Source organism: Erythrolamprus reginae, chromosome 3, assembly GCF_031021105.1.
Source record: "Erythrolamprus reginae isolate rEryReg1 chromosome 3, rEryReg1.hap1, whole genome shotgun sequence".
In the NCBI taxonomy this organism is placed as follows: Eukaryota; Metazoa; Chordata; class Lepidosauria; order Squamata; family Dipsadidae; genus Erythrolamprus; species Erythrolamprus reginae.
Genome location: NC_091952.1, coordinates 211,944,473 through 211,960,095, shown reverse-complemented (window position 1 = coordinate 211,960,095; position 15,623 = coordinate 211,944,473).

Genomic DNA, 15,623 nt, shown 5'->3' with positions numbered 1-15,623 from the left:
TGCTCTTTTATTATTGTTGTATTTATGACTGTTGTTAGTCGTTATGAGTCCGTTTTGGAATGAGTGGTAAATAAAATGAAATGAAATGAAATGAAATAAAATAAAAAAATAAAATAAAATAAAATAAAATAAAATAAATAAAAAAATAAAATAAAATTAAATAAATTAAATAAATAAATCTCCCACGGAGAAAAGTGCTGGAAGAAAAGTCCCTCCAGTTAAAAGAGATCTCTCTAGCCACTGCAGAAGCAGAACAACCCCACTCAACAGGGCAAGGCCAGAGACAGTGTGAGAGACAGGAAGAGGGAAAATTTGTCAGGCATGTTGCAGAAGTTCCAACCCCAGACTCCAAAGGGAGAGGGGAATCCAGCCAGAATTGACGAACCCATCCAGGTCGAAAACAGCAGGGCAGAGGAAGACCCGATGATAAGTGAAACCATCCGCCTGTTTGAAATCAAACCAAAACTTATAATTGAATAGAGAGAGTATGACCATCTTTGTCGTGCTGGATCTTATTACAGTCTTCAATATTAGAACAAGTACAAAGGCTAGGAATTGCAGGCATTACATTGCAATAGTTTTCCAGTAATTTTTCCCCCTCTCCACATACTGTATTTTGATGATTTTTCAAGGTGTTTCCAGTTTTTTGTCCACCCCCTGTAATTCAAGGCACACTAATTTATCAAATGTTTCCAACTGCGTTTTGCTGCGTGAACTGGAATATAGTGCTTTTGTTGATAGTCTTCAAGAGTTCTCATTTACTAAACATATCACTACCAGTTCAATAAAAATGGCTTCTGTGCACATTATTATATTTTACTCGATACTGAGAACTAAACATTCCATATCTGAGATTTCAGTTAGGATAGTGGAGTCTGGAGTGCTTTTATTACAACAGGAAATTTTATAATTGGATGATAAAAAATGAAGTAGTCAAATTAAAACGCACAGGGAAGATGTTCTAATTTAATCATCACTGCATAATTTTCTGAAATCATAGAATAGTCCATAACTGAGAAGAAAACAACTTTATTCACAGTGTGAATAAATCTGTTTTTACATACACATGGTTGATAGGAGGAGAAAGTTTATGCCGAATTGTCTAATGTGCCAGATTATTAAATGGCACCCATGTTCTGATACCACAAAGGTGACATAAATAATGTTGCAAACATCAAACCATGAAGAATATTGTCTTACCTAGCTTATTGAGAGATAATGCTACATACTGTTGTGAGCGCTCGTTGTCCACCTATGGTAATGTTAGATTCCGAGGAGAATGAGCCAGGCCCCTCTGGATACCCTGGGAGAAATAGACCTGGATGAACCCGAGGAACCACCAGAGGCGGCAGATATGTCAATGGGGGATTGATCTGAATCAGAGGAAGAAGGGGACATTAGAGTAGATGAGCCAATCTTAGATGTTAGATTCAGGAGGTTACAAAGCAGACAACAACACTTTTATGGTAAAAGGAAGTAATTTGTAGCTTTAACTCTAGGGGGTTGCTGATTACTCCCAGCAGCAGGTATAAAAGGAAAAGACCTTGGAAAATTCTGGGTGGAGTTTCAACGTTGGTTTCATTGAGGCTGTGTTAGATCTGGGGTTCTATAAAATGCTCCCCTAAACACCTGATTTTCTGCTCCACAAAAGTCCTCTGCTAGAAGCCTGCCAGAATGTGGTGAGCTGAATTTTATACCCCATGACCCCATGACTCATTGTTTGTCTTATCTTGCTGGAATGCCAATAGCCCTGAAGTTGGCGCCTTTCCCAGAAGCTTATCTGATAACTTCGCAACAGAGAAATCTATTCCCTGAACTTTTAAAAGATGGAATTCTGCTTATAATGTTGCTTTTTCAAATAAAGAGTGTAATTCAAATCTTAAATCCTAGCTTTTAGCTATTTGTTTTAATCTGAAAAGCTCGGGATAGAACACATACATTCTACAAGTAGCTGAATTTTAAAATATTTAAATGAAATTCTAAAAGAAATTTAACTACAGATGTAATAACTGTTTGGAGATTTTAGAGAGCTACAATAGAAGCATAAGCATTGTTACCTTCATTAGTTCACAGAACTTGTGACTTCTATGAGAAACAATTCTATGAAATACAGAATTTTCTTTTTAAAAATGTAGCATAATCTCTCTGCTAGTAATTGGACTGAAACTGTTAACTAGAAACTGCAGTTTAATGTTTCCAAATGTAAAATAATGCACTTGGGGAAAAGGAATCCTCAGTCTGAGTATTGTATTGGCAGTTCTGTGTTAGCAAATACTTCAAAAGAAAAGGATTTAGGGGTAGTGATTTCTGACAGTCTCAAAATGGGTGAACAGTGCAGTCAGGCGGTAGGGAAAGCAAGTAGGATGCTTGGCTGCATAGCTAGAGGTATAACAAGCAGGAAGAGGGAGATTATGATCCCGCTATATAGAATGCTGGTGAGACCACATTTGGAATACTGTGTTCAGTTCTGGAGACCTCACCTACAAAAAGATATTGACAAAATTGAACGGGTCCAAAGACGGGCTACAAGAATGGTGGAAGGTCTTAAGCATAAAACGTATCAGGAAAGACTTAATGAACTCAATCTGTATAGTCTGCAGGACAGAAGGAAAAGGGGGGACATGATCGAAACATTTAAATATATTAAAGGGTTAAATAAGGTTCAGGAGGGAAGTGTTTTTAATAGGAAAGTGAACACAAGAACAAGGGGACACAATCTGAAGTTAGTTGGGGGAAAGATCAAAAGCAACATGAGAAAATATTATTTTACTGAAAGAGTAGTAGATCCTTGGAACAAACTTCCAGCAGACGTGGTAGATAAATCCACAGTAACTGAATTTACACATGCCTGGGATAAACATATATCCATCCTAAGATAAAATACAGAAAATAGTATAAGGGCAGACTAGATGGACCATGAGGTCTTTTTCTGCCGTCAGACTTCTATGTTTCTATGTTTCTAGTATAAAAACAATTCTCTAAAAAGACCCCATCAAGGGCATACCATTAAGGTAGGTCAAATAAGGTAATAATAGTAAGGGGGAACCAAATACCGATTGATTAAATCTGCATGTGACCTATGTAATTTAACTCAGAGTTGCTTCTACAACCAAGGCACCAGAATACAGCTATTTATATTTGCTGAAACAATAGTTTCAAGGTTGTCTGCTAATAGTGGAAACACAATTAACCTGAATACCAAGAAGCACCTTACAAGATACTCCCTGAACGCCATCATTTTTTTAAAGTGTTGGAAACAAGATGGATATTTCATTTCCCTAATAAATCCAGAATATAACAGGTAATATTTATTCCATAATTAGAAGCATTTGATATCTTTTTTTGGTTTGTAAGAACCAACTTTTATCTATAATGTAAATGCAATTTGATCGACAAAACAAATAGTTTCTGCAAGCTTTTCTGTTGTACTTTCTTTGGTAAATAATGTTTGACACTGAAAATGCACTCTATGCACATTTTTTCTTGCTGTAATAAAATTATTTTATAGACCGAGATTGTATTTCTCATACCAAAACATAATAAGATATCCTTAACCTGTAAACATGTTGTACTATTATCAAATAGAATAATAACAGGTAAGAATTCAGTATTACAATGTATCTATGGTTTTAATCTACAAACTTTGGAAATCTCAAACACTTCATAGAAATTAGAAAAATTATTCGGTGTGCCAGACTTGCAGATAAATTTTTCAGCAGTTAATGTAAAAATCTCAGGGACAAAAGCGAACAAATAGTTGTTGTTTTTTAAAAAGTTCTAAACAGACAGAACAGTCATTTCTATGCTGAAACAGCCTTAATTTTAAAAAAGACTAGATATTCAACAAGCTCAGCTTTATTGTGCTAGCAAAAACAGATTCCCCACCCCCTGGATTATAAAGGGAGAAGTGTGCCAAGAGTTCAACAAAGTTTCTTGCCCTTTATTTCATCATATTCTTGCAAGCCCCAGAAAACTATTCCTAAAAGTATTCCTACTGCAGGGACCCTTATTATGAGTCAACTGTCTTCTTGCCCTTTTGTTTAAATAAAGGGCAAAAAATTATTTTAATCCCAGTAATCATATTTCATGATTATTCAAAGGAGTGTCACAAAGAGAAACAAGTTCTTTTCTATCACCAATTCTTCTAATATTAGTAGCTGTCGTGGAGTCAGAAAATAATGGTAGAGGACAGAACTTATCAGAAATGTTTCTTATGCAGCCACTCTTAAAATAACAGGAAGTGAGGATAACTGCTGCATTTACCATTTCAGTGATTCATTTCATCAGCCACTGAGAATTTTCATGTGGGTTACATCTGTGGGTTACAGCAAAAAGTATCATTCAAAAAGAAAATAAGTTTGCATTTATCAATGTGATACCGCTTTGTTAGAGTTTGGATTTTAAAATTGTTCATTTTTCTTCCTTTTCCATGTCCATCCACAGTCTGTTTCTTTTAAGAGAAGTAAAAGACAAATTTGGGGTTTTTTGAAGCTGTCAAATCTGCTTTTGGAAAAACTGATGGGAGGCAATGGATATGAGTATCTGTGCAGGTGGCTGCATATCCTGATTTTTACAAGATAGTTCTCAAGACGGCTCTCTGTATCATTAGCAATTCAGTCCATGTCCACTTTAGACTTAAAATAAAACCAAAATCAGATGCCTTCAGTTACTGGTCATATATTGGATTAAGTTCTGTCCACAAGTAGGGCACAAAGCAATACTCTTCTCAAAGTTGACTGCATTGTAAACACATATTATTTGTGAATATTCAAATAAAATACATAATTGCCAGAACTATTCACTGGTCAGAAAACTAGGATGAATGTAAAAGTCACAGGAAAAGAAAATATACGTGAACAGCATACTGATCATTTTGAAACAGGAACTCATCTGTATGTTGTACTTTCCTCAGTTAAGCTGTTCTATGCAAGAGTTTAATACTTTAACTTAGAAATAGCTATTGTATGTATCAATTCTGGCAAATGTGTAAGTGAGCTATCTTTTCCTTTCCCATAAATAAAAGATGAAATAATAAAATCCTTGCATATTGTTTTAAGCTTGTTAAAGAAAGCCTGTCATAAATATTACTTAAAAGATTTGACATGATAGATTTCCCAATTCTATGAAACAAAGACTTTTGAAGGTTTTGGTATGACAGCAAAATCAAAATCTGGGGTTATGGAAATCATATTGTTGTAAGCCACCCCGAGTCCTTTGGGATTGGGCGGCATAGAAGTCGAATGAATAAATAAATAGATAATAAATAAAATATGTAAAATAAAAATTCATATGGTTTTTTTTGTGGCCAGATCTAGGTGGTACCGTATTGATTAATGGCCCCAGGTCTGCTGGCAGAGCCAGGTCTTCGCATATGGACCTCAGTGGGTAGCTGGTTCCAGTGCCACCACAGCAAAGGTCCTCCCCTGTGGCCCTGCCAACTGACACTTTCTAGTCAATGGGACCTGGAAAAGGCCAACCATGTGGGCCCTTATCGGTCACTGGGAGTTATGCGGCAGAAGACGGTCCCAAAGATAGTCTGGCCCTAAGCCATGTAGGGCTTTATGGGTGATAACCAACTCTGGCCCTGGGCTCAGGTTGCTGCTGTTGAATGCCAGGTCGGTGGTTAATAAAGCTCTCCTCATCCGGGATTTGATCCTGGATGAGGAGGCCGACCTGGCATGTATTACTGAAACCTGGCTGGGCCCGGAGGGAGGTGTTCCTCTCTCTGAAATTTGCCCAGCCGGGTTTCAGATATGGCATCAACCGCGACCCCAGGGGAGGGGGGGAGGAGTGGCTATTGTAGCCAGGGAGAGCCTTTGCCTGCGTAGACTCATTGCTCCGGAAATAGCGGGTTGCGAGTCTCTCTTGATGAAGTTGGACTTAGGAGTTCAGGTGGGCTTATTTCTCACGTACCTGCCTCCCAGCTGCGTGTCAAAAGCCCTGCCTGTGCTACTCGAGGAGGTAGCCGGGTTGGCGGTAGAGTTCCCCAGACTTATTGTCTTGGGGGACTTCAATCTGCCGTCACTCGGCGAAACCTCTGGGTTGGCACAGGAGTTCATGGCCACCATGACAGCCGTGGACCTGACTCAAGTAGTTCAGGGTCCGACTCACGAGGGAGGGCACGCACCTGACATGGTATTCCTCTCCGAGCAATTGAGTAATGGTCTGAGACTAAGGGGCTTAGAAGTGTTGCCTTTGTCATGGTCAGACCATTTTCTACTACGGCTTGACTTCCTGGCTCCAATCCTCCCCCGCAGGGAGGCGGAACCAATGAAGATGTTCCGCCCCAGGCGCCTGACGGACCCAGAGGGCTTTCAGACGGCGCTTGGGGTTATTCCAGAGGCACTCGTCCACAGTTCGGCGGAGTCTCTCGCGGAGGCCTGGAACAGGGCTGCAGCGGGGGCTCTTGACCGGATTGCGCCTTTGCGACCTCTCCATGGCGCTAGACCCCGTAGAGCCCCATGGTTCAACGAGGAGCTCCGGGAGTTGAAACGCCAAAAGAGACGTCTAGAGAAGCGATGGAGGAAGAGTAGGTCTGAATCCGATCGAACACTTGTAAGAGCTTTTATTAAGACTTACAAAGTGGCGCTCAAGGCGGCAAGATGCGCGTACCATGCCGCCTTGATTGCATCAGCGGAATCCCGCCCGGCCGCTCTGTTTAGGGTGACCCGCTCCCTTCTCAACCAGGGGGGAGTTGGGGAGCCCTTACAGAGTAGTGCCGAGGATTTTAACACGTTTTTCGCTGATAAAGTCGCTCGGATCCGGGCCGATCTCGACTCCAATTGTGTAACAGAGTCGACTGACAACGAGTCAGTCGAGGTGACTGGGGCACGTACTTGTCCACCTGTCTGGGAAGAGTTTGATCTGGTGACACCTGATGAAGTGGACAAGGCCATCGGAGCTGTGAGTTCCGCCACCTGTTTACTGGATCCGTGTCCCTCCTGGTTGGTTTCGGCCAGCAGGGAGGTGACACGGAGCTGGGCCCAGGAGATTACCAACGCTTCCTTGGGGAGGGGAGTTTTTCCATCACTCTATAAAGAAGCGCTTGTGCGCCCCCTCCTCAAGAAGCCCTCTCTGGACCCAGCCGTACTTAACAACTATCGTCCAGTCTCCAACCTTCCCTTTATGGGGAAGGTTGTCGAGAAGGTGGTGGCACTCCAGCTCCAGCGGTCCTTGGAAGAAGCCGATTATCTAGGTCCCCAACAGTCGGGTTTCAGGGCCGGTTACAGCACGGAAACCGCTTTGGTCGCGTTGATGGATGATCTCTGGCGGGCCCGGGACAGGGGTTTATCCTCTGTCCTGGTGCTCCTTGACCTCTCAGCGGCTTTCGATACCATCGACCATGGTATCCTTCTGCACCGGCTGGAGGGGTTGGGAGTGGGAGGCACTGTCCTTCAGTGGTTCTCCTCCTACCTCTCTGGCCGGTCGCAGTCGGTGTTAGTGGGGGCCCAGAGGTCGACTCCTAGGTTTCTCCCTTGTGGGGTGCCTCAGGGGTCGGTCCTCTCCCCCCTGCTATTCAACATCTACATGAAACCGCTGGGTGAGATCATCCAAGGACATGGGGTGAGGTATCATCAATATGCGGATGATACCCAGCTTTACATCTCCACCCCATGCCCAGTCAACGAAGCGGTGGAAGTGATGTGCCGGTGCCTGGAGGCTGTTGGGGCCTGGATGGGTGTCAACAGACTCAAGCTCAACCCGGATAAGACGGAGTGGCTGTGGGTTCTGCCTCCCAAGGACAATTCCATCTGTCCGTCCATCACCCTGGGGGGGGAATTATTGACCCCCTCAGAGAGGGTCCGCAACTTGGGCGTCCTCCTCGATCCACAGCTCACATTAGAACAACATCTTTCAGCTGTGGCGAGGGGGGCGTTTGCCCAGGTTCGCCTGGTGCACCAGTTGCGGCCCTATCTGGACCGGGACTCATTGCTCACAGTCACTCATGCCCTCATCACCTCGAGATTCGACTACTGTAATGCTCTCTACATGGGGCTACCTTTGAAAAGTGTTCGGAAACTTCAGATCGTGCAAAATGCAGCTGCGAGAGCAGTCATGGGCCTACCTAGGTATGCCCATGTTTCACCATCACTCCGCAGTCTGCATTGGTTGCCGATCAATTTCCGGTCACAATTCAAAGTGTTGGTTATGACCTTTAAAGCCCTTCATGGCATCGGACCAGAATATCTCCGAGACCGCCTCCTGCCGCACGAATCCCAGCGACCGATTAGGTCCCACAGAGTGGGCCTTCTCCGGGTCCCGTCAACTAAACAATGTCGGTTGGCGGGCCCCAGGGGAAGAGCCTTCTCTGTGGCGGCCCCGGCCCTCTGGAACCAACTCCCCCCGGAGATTAGAACTGCCCCTACTCTTCCTGCCTTCCGTAAACTCCTTAAAACCCACCTTTGCCGGCAGGCATGGGGGAACTGAAACATCTCCCCCGGGCACGTTTAATTTATGCATGGTATGTCTGTGTGTGTGACTGTTAGCATATGGGGTTTTTTAAATATTTAAATATTTTAAATCTGTCGGATTGCTTATGATTTGTTTTTTACATGTTGTGAGCCGCCCCGAGTCTTCGGAGAGGGGCGGCATACAAATCTAAGTAATAAATAAATAAATAAATAAACACCTTGAATTGCATTTTGAGATTGATTGGGAACCAATGCAGCTCATGGAGAGTTGGTGTGATGTGGGTGTACCTAGGTGCATCCACAACAGCTCACGTGGCTGCATTCTGGACCAGTTGTAGGGCATGTGTGATCATGAGAAGAGCCTCCTGACCCAGATAGGGTCACAATTGGTACACTAGGCGAACCTGTGCAAAGGTCCCCCTAGCTACAGCTGAGCCATGCTGCTCCAATATCAGCTCAGAATCTAGGAGGACACCCTAATTGTGAACCTATTCTGAGGGGGTTAATATTTCCCCCTTAGAATCAAGGATGGAGATATGATATAATCCTTTGGAGGCAATACCCACAGCAACTCAGTCTTGTAGGGGTTGAGTTCATTCTCATCCAGACCATCACAGCCTCCAGGCACCAGCACATCACATTTACCGCTTCACTGAATTGGGTATTGTCAGCATATTGCTGATACCTCATTCAGTGCCATTGGATCATCTCACCCAGTGGTTTCATGTGGATGTTAAATAGGATAGGGGAGAGAACTGAATCCTATGGCACCGTACAAAGGAAGGGCCTAGGGTCGACATCTGTCTCCTACCGACACCAACTGCGACTGACTGGAGAGATAGGAGGAGAACTACCACAATTCAGTGCCTCCCACCCCCAACTCCCTTAGTCATCGTAGAAGGATACCATGGTCAATGGTATGAAAAGCCACTGAGAGGTCAAGAAGCACCAAGATAGAGGAATGACCCCTATCATGGGCTCACCAGAGGTCATCAATCAGCACGACCAAAGCAGTTTCTGTGCTGCAGCCAGGCCTGAAACCTGACTGATAAACCTTTCCCATAAAGAGTAGGAGACTTACAGACCAGTCAAAAGATTCAGTAAGAAAAGCTAGGAAGGTTACAAAAAGAGCAGCCAATATCCAGATAAGCAAGAATTAATATAAGGGGGAAAACAGTCAGAAGGCAACATCAAACAGAAAATAATATCCTAATCAAGGAACTACCAAGGTGAAAATCATACCTCTACCAAAACCGACAGGGCAAGTTACTGTACTGTATATAAATGGAGACCAAATTTATTTATACTACAGTATAAATTTCATAAGAAAATAATAACTAAAGAACTTGTATATCTTCCTTGATTAGTAGAAGCAAAAATAGAATTTGGATGTAGAATAAATGGGAATTGCTGAGAATAATGATAATGTTCACAATAAGAGATGCACTAGTTTTATTTGGTTCAGTACCTGCAAGAGTGAAAAAGGCCAAGACTTCATCTTATGATTGAAGTTCTATGCATTTTTTCACATGCATTGTCAAAACCCAAAAAATGACCGAGACTTTGTGTGATTTCTGGGCTATGTTGATTATTTTAGTTTCCATCCCTCCCAAATACACCTCGTGCAGACACACTCACTATAGCTAACACTATAGTTCTCTTGGAACCCAGTATAGTAGCAATGGTGCTTTCAGAAAACTGTTCATTGAAATTCAAGACCATCATAATTTAAAATGCCTTTTCCTCACTAGTATTCATAAAATAAAAAGATATGCAACAATTCTCTATCAGTCTTCCACCTCTTGTCTTTCCTCTGTCCTCACATCCAACGGGCAAGATAAAATGCATACAATTATGTTTGGAGATTATATTGAAAAATAAATTTTACTTATCATTGCTAGACGTTATTGGTTCTCCAGATTGGAGGCAACCCTAGCAAATTGAAGCAATATCTGAAGGCAGATAGATAACCTTCTTCTCAACATTCATGTTTGACCTTGCTCCTCCAATTTTTGTCACCTGTCTTAACAACTTTTATACAATAACTATTGCTAACTTCTCTAGAGGATAATTAAAATATAATCAAGTTCAAGTGCAGACAAAGATCTGTTATTCCTTAAATGTCAAGTTGCTTAGAAAAAGAACAAAGGTTTGGATCTCTAATGACCTTTCTGAAAATTTGGTTCTTGTTCTGTAGCTAAAACAGACCAGGAACAGATAAGATCATGATAATAGATTTATGTTTAATATATGACTGCTAAAATAGTAATGTTTTTTTATAAGCATGCCCTGCAGCCTTGGTATAATGCAGATGTACTCACTGAATCTAGTTACAAGAAGGAAGAATGGAGCCAATTCATCCTATAACAAAACAGCAACTACAGTTACAACAACAACAAAACAATTTAATTTGATACTTCTCTGCTCTAAAAATATGAGCCTGTTTTAGTTTTTCTTATCTTATTGTCTCTTTTGTTGCTCTTTGTAAACTTTGTACTAAGACAGTAATTCAGGAAAATTTAGGAACATGTCAGAAGATCAGAATCTGACTTTTTCTAACTGTCTAATTGCTATTATGGTTAAAAAAGGAGAAGGTATAGCAGTGATGGTGATACTAATGAGATTGGTAAATCACAAGACTGGATCTCAGCCATGAAATAGCCTACAAAAACAGGGCTACTGAAAGAGTAGGATATGGGATTAAAAAAATAACTTTGATGCTTTGAGCAAGTTACCAGCTCTATGAGCAACTAATGTTTTCTGCTTGGGAATGGCTAGATATTAGCATGTACTTAATAGATTCTTACTGGCACCTGCAAATTAATTGCTTTTTATAGCTGAAACGGCCTGTGAAATCTGATGTAGCCTGGGGTTATTGTTTTTTTCTGTAATCAATTTTTGCCTTCTGTTGATTCTCTAGAATTTACAAGCAAATAAAACTCTTGTTATATTTCAATATAGAACCAATATATCTCTATGCACTTTAAAACATAAATTTTCCAATTTAATTTTATTTCATATGACCAGATGGAAAGTTATTTATTCAATTTCTATAGCCGCTCATCTCAGTTAATGACTCTAGGTGATTTAGAATTCAGAAAATAACTACAATTAAAAATACTTAAAACATTTTAAAACAATACAAATAATAAAAACAGTAAAAACATTACAAATATCCAGTTTACATGTACATGGGAGCAAGATGCTTCTTAGCAATACAGTCAGGAAAAAGGCTATAATGCTTAACACATTCAGTACAGCTGACCTGGAGTGGCGGAGCAGGTAGAGTGCTGTACTGCAGGGCACTGAAGCTGACTGTAGATCTGTAGGTCAGCAGTTCAAATCTCCTCACCGGCTCAAGGTTGACTCAGCCTTCCATCCTTCCGAGGTGGGTAAAATGAAAACAAGATTGTGGGGGCAATATGCTGGCTCTGTTAAAAAATGCTATTGCTAACCTGTTGTAAGCCACCCTCAGTCTAAGGAGAAGGGCGGCATAAAAATCGAATAAATAAAATAAATAAAATAAATAAACATAGCCGGGCTTTTAAGAAAGATTAACAAGGTAAGTCTTCACAATGATGATGAAATAGTTTGCAACAGTTTGTTCACATTACAGTCTTCTGAACATTTTTTTTCAGTTTCAAAACTAGCTGTTACAAAAAGAAATGTTGTGAATGCTTAAAATTAGGAAAACAATCTCTTCTAGTCAAGGTAGCATTGCCTTTAAGTCTCTTAATGTTGGATTATTACATTTGGTGTCAATACCATGAAAAGTTCACGTCTATTTTGATTGATATGTCTTTTACAAATGAGATAACTTAGCTTCAATTATTGTTCAGATTGAATCTACATTTGAGTGTGATTTTAGATGACTGCCTGGCTTACTTTGACTTACTTTGATTAAAAGGTATTTGTGTTTGAACTCTTTATTTCACCCATTTTTGATGTTTTACTCTGCATGATGCTGGTATGAAACAGTGATTTATAAGAATTGTCTAATTTATTTGATGAAATAAACACCTTAGGAGAGAAATAATTTGGGTTAAAAGTTATTGCTATTTTGGTTATATTTCTTGACTTGCTTGCATTGGCTGTAATGCAAGCTTTGTTGGAATGTTATAACTCTCAAAGCAAGATAAGAATTGATAAGAATTTGGAGACTGGAAAGTGTCAACAAGAGACAAATGGGACAGTAATGAGAATTCAGAATGGCACAGACTTCCACAAAACATTGGTATGTGTTATGTACAAAAAATTGCAGAATTTGTTCTGCTGATCTTGAGGACCTGAAGCTGAAAAGTTGCACCGAAAGATGCAGCATTACTGAGCTGAAAGTTTCAAACTAAAGTACAGAGAGCCAGAGAGATGACATTGACTGGAGCCAGTGGGAGTCACATTACAGTCTCCTGAACATTTTTTCAGTTTCAAAACTACTCCTGAGGGTAGAACAAGAAGTAATGTCTGGAAACTAATCAAGAAGAAAAGCAACTTAGAACTAATGGGGGTGTGATTGGACTAGAAGACCTCCAAAGTCCCTTCCAACTCTGTTGTTGTTGTTGTTGTTGTTGTTATTATTATTATTATTATTATTATTATTATTATTATTATTATTATTATTACTTTTCCTGATGGTTAGAATATTTAATCAATGGAACAATTTGTCTACAGAAGTTGTGAATGCTCCAACATTGGAAGTTTTAAAGAAGATGTTGGATAACCATTTGTCTGAAGTGGTGTAGGGTTTCCTGCCTAACCAAGAGGTTGGACTAGAAGACCTCTAAGGTCCCTTCCAATTGTTATCCTATTCAATGATGCAGGAGTCATGGAGCTGACTATCTTTTAAAAAATTCTTTGAAAAAGAAAAAGGGTTCTCTTCTTCCTACTTGGCAGATGGATATAACCATCTAAAGGGTTAAAGAGAAAAGGGTTCTCTTCTTCCAATCTGGCAGATGGATTTAACCATCTAATTCATGAAAAGTATCTTGACCTTTCACTGCACTTTAGCTTTTTTCTATGTTCCTATTCCAGTGAACTTGGGCTTCCTTACTTTTTTCAATCAAGGCTTCACTGTTATAGAGTACAGAGCAGATTGTGCCTATCTGTTTTGGTTATGTTTTTATAATGATTTTTATGAATATTTGCAAATTTGATAACTCAAATGAAAGATACTCAGATACTTGCTTTTATTTTATCACATGGCTGCACTAAGAACATTAGAAAAACATGGCCATTTGAATGATGCATGCATAGATATAAATCCTGGGGATATTGGAATTCAATAAAATAAGCTCTGAATGCTAAGAATCAAAGCTTTAGGTGCTGGTTGGACAACGCTGGTGACTTGAATTTTGTTCAACCAATTTAATGCAATTCTGATTAGATATAATGTAGCCTGATCTCTTTGGATCTACAATACAAAAATCCTGGGATAAGTTTTATCTAAAAGCCTGTCTTTCCAATAGTCAATTACATTCAATACAAGCTTTGTTGATGGTATGAATACACTATTAACTGAAGAAACAAACAAAGAAATAATGAGGAAGTTCTGATTGAACATACTATGACTTGAGTATGTTGGTGTCACATTGTGAATCCTCTCAGATTTAAACAATCCATGCCCTAAAAACATCATGACTGGATTATGAGAAGATGAAACTCCTGAACATTTACCAATAATGCAGAGTATGGATGTGCAATTATTAACAGTGGTATCACACTGTTTTGTTGACTACTTGGCTACAAGCCCTAATTCAAAAAGCTGTCCCAAGTCTATAAAGGCCTGAAGAGTTCGGGGCATTCCATTCTCACTGTTTTGTTGGTCACTTTTTAATTGGGTTTCCTTTTACCACAGTGTTTGTACAGAAGATTTGTTTTATCATGGTGCTTCGCTCTGTTTTCTTTTAGCGTATAAAAATAATCATCATGTAAAATTGTCCTCAGGAGCAACATGAATGTTACATTATCTTAGAATATTACAGTCTTGCCATCACAGCTCATATTTTTAATAGAACAACTCCTTGTTCTTCTTTTGAGTAAACTTTCATGAACATCAGAGTAGTGTAGCTTTCATATCCAAAGCAAGCCAAGGTTATTTGAATCTGGTGCAGCCATCCTGAAGCTCCTTAAAGAGCACGTGCCTTTTGCTGGGGGCACAGGGAAGAATTACAGTTTCAGAAAAAAGTAATGGAGAGGGGGGCTACATGAAGGGGCTACTAACAGCATAGCAACTGTATTCTGTATCCATCTTCAAAATGCGCCCCGAATTCAAATAAATATTTTCCTTAACCCAGGAAAAAGTGTAGTTCTTTTAAGGAGCTATAGAAAGGATGCCAACTCCAGATCTGCAAGTATCTTTGCTTGCTTCGGTTCTGAATATTTTACAGCTCTGATGATCACATATTCAAGTACATGTAGTTCTCAACATACAACTATATTGGAGGCTGCCCATTACAGTCTCATGCCATGACAGTCAAAAAACAGCCAGTCATGTAACCAACTTTATTTTATAATACAGGGTTTATTGGGCAGTCTTAAAGTGAATTCTGTGGTCATTAAGCAAATGCTGTGGTTTGGAAAAAAAAAACATGCCCACAGTTTTCAAATGCTACAAATGGCCATAAATAAGGCCATGTTGTGAAATGCCCAAAGTTGAGTTACACAACTGGGTTATTAATTCTTAATCATCTTGGTTATCTCAAAGATATTTTTTTTAAAATGGCAGCTGGACTTTCTTTGTTTTTTCTTGAAGATGCTTCGCTTCTTAACCAAAAAGCTTCATCAGTTCTGGCAGAAAGGTGGAAAGGATAACTTTTATTATTATTTTTTTATTATTAGATTTGTATGCGGCCCCTCTCCGAAGACTCGGGGCGGCTAACAACAATATAAAAAGACAATGTAAACAAATCTAATATTAAAAATAATCTAAAAAAACCCAATTTAAAGAACCACTCATACATACAAGCATACCATGTATAAATTCTATAAGCCTAGGAGGAAGGGAAATTTCAATTCCCCCATGCCTGATGACAAAGGTGGGTTTTAAGGAGCTTGCAAAAGGCAAGGAGGGTGGGGGCAACTCTGATATCCGGAGAGAGCTGGTTCCAGAGGGTCGGGGCTGTCACAGAGAAGGCTCTTCTCCTGGGTCCCGCCAAACGACATTGCTTAGTCGTCGGGACCCGGAGAAGGCCAACTCTGTGGGACCTAACCGGTCAT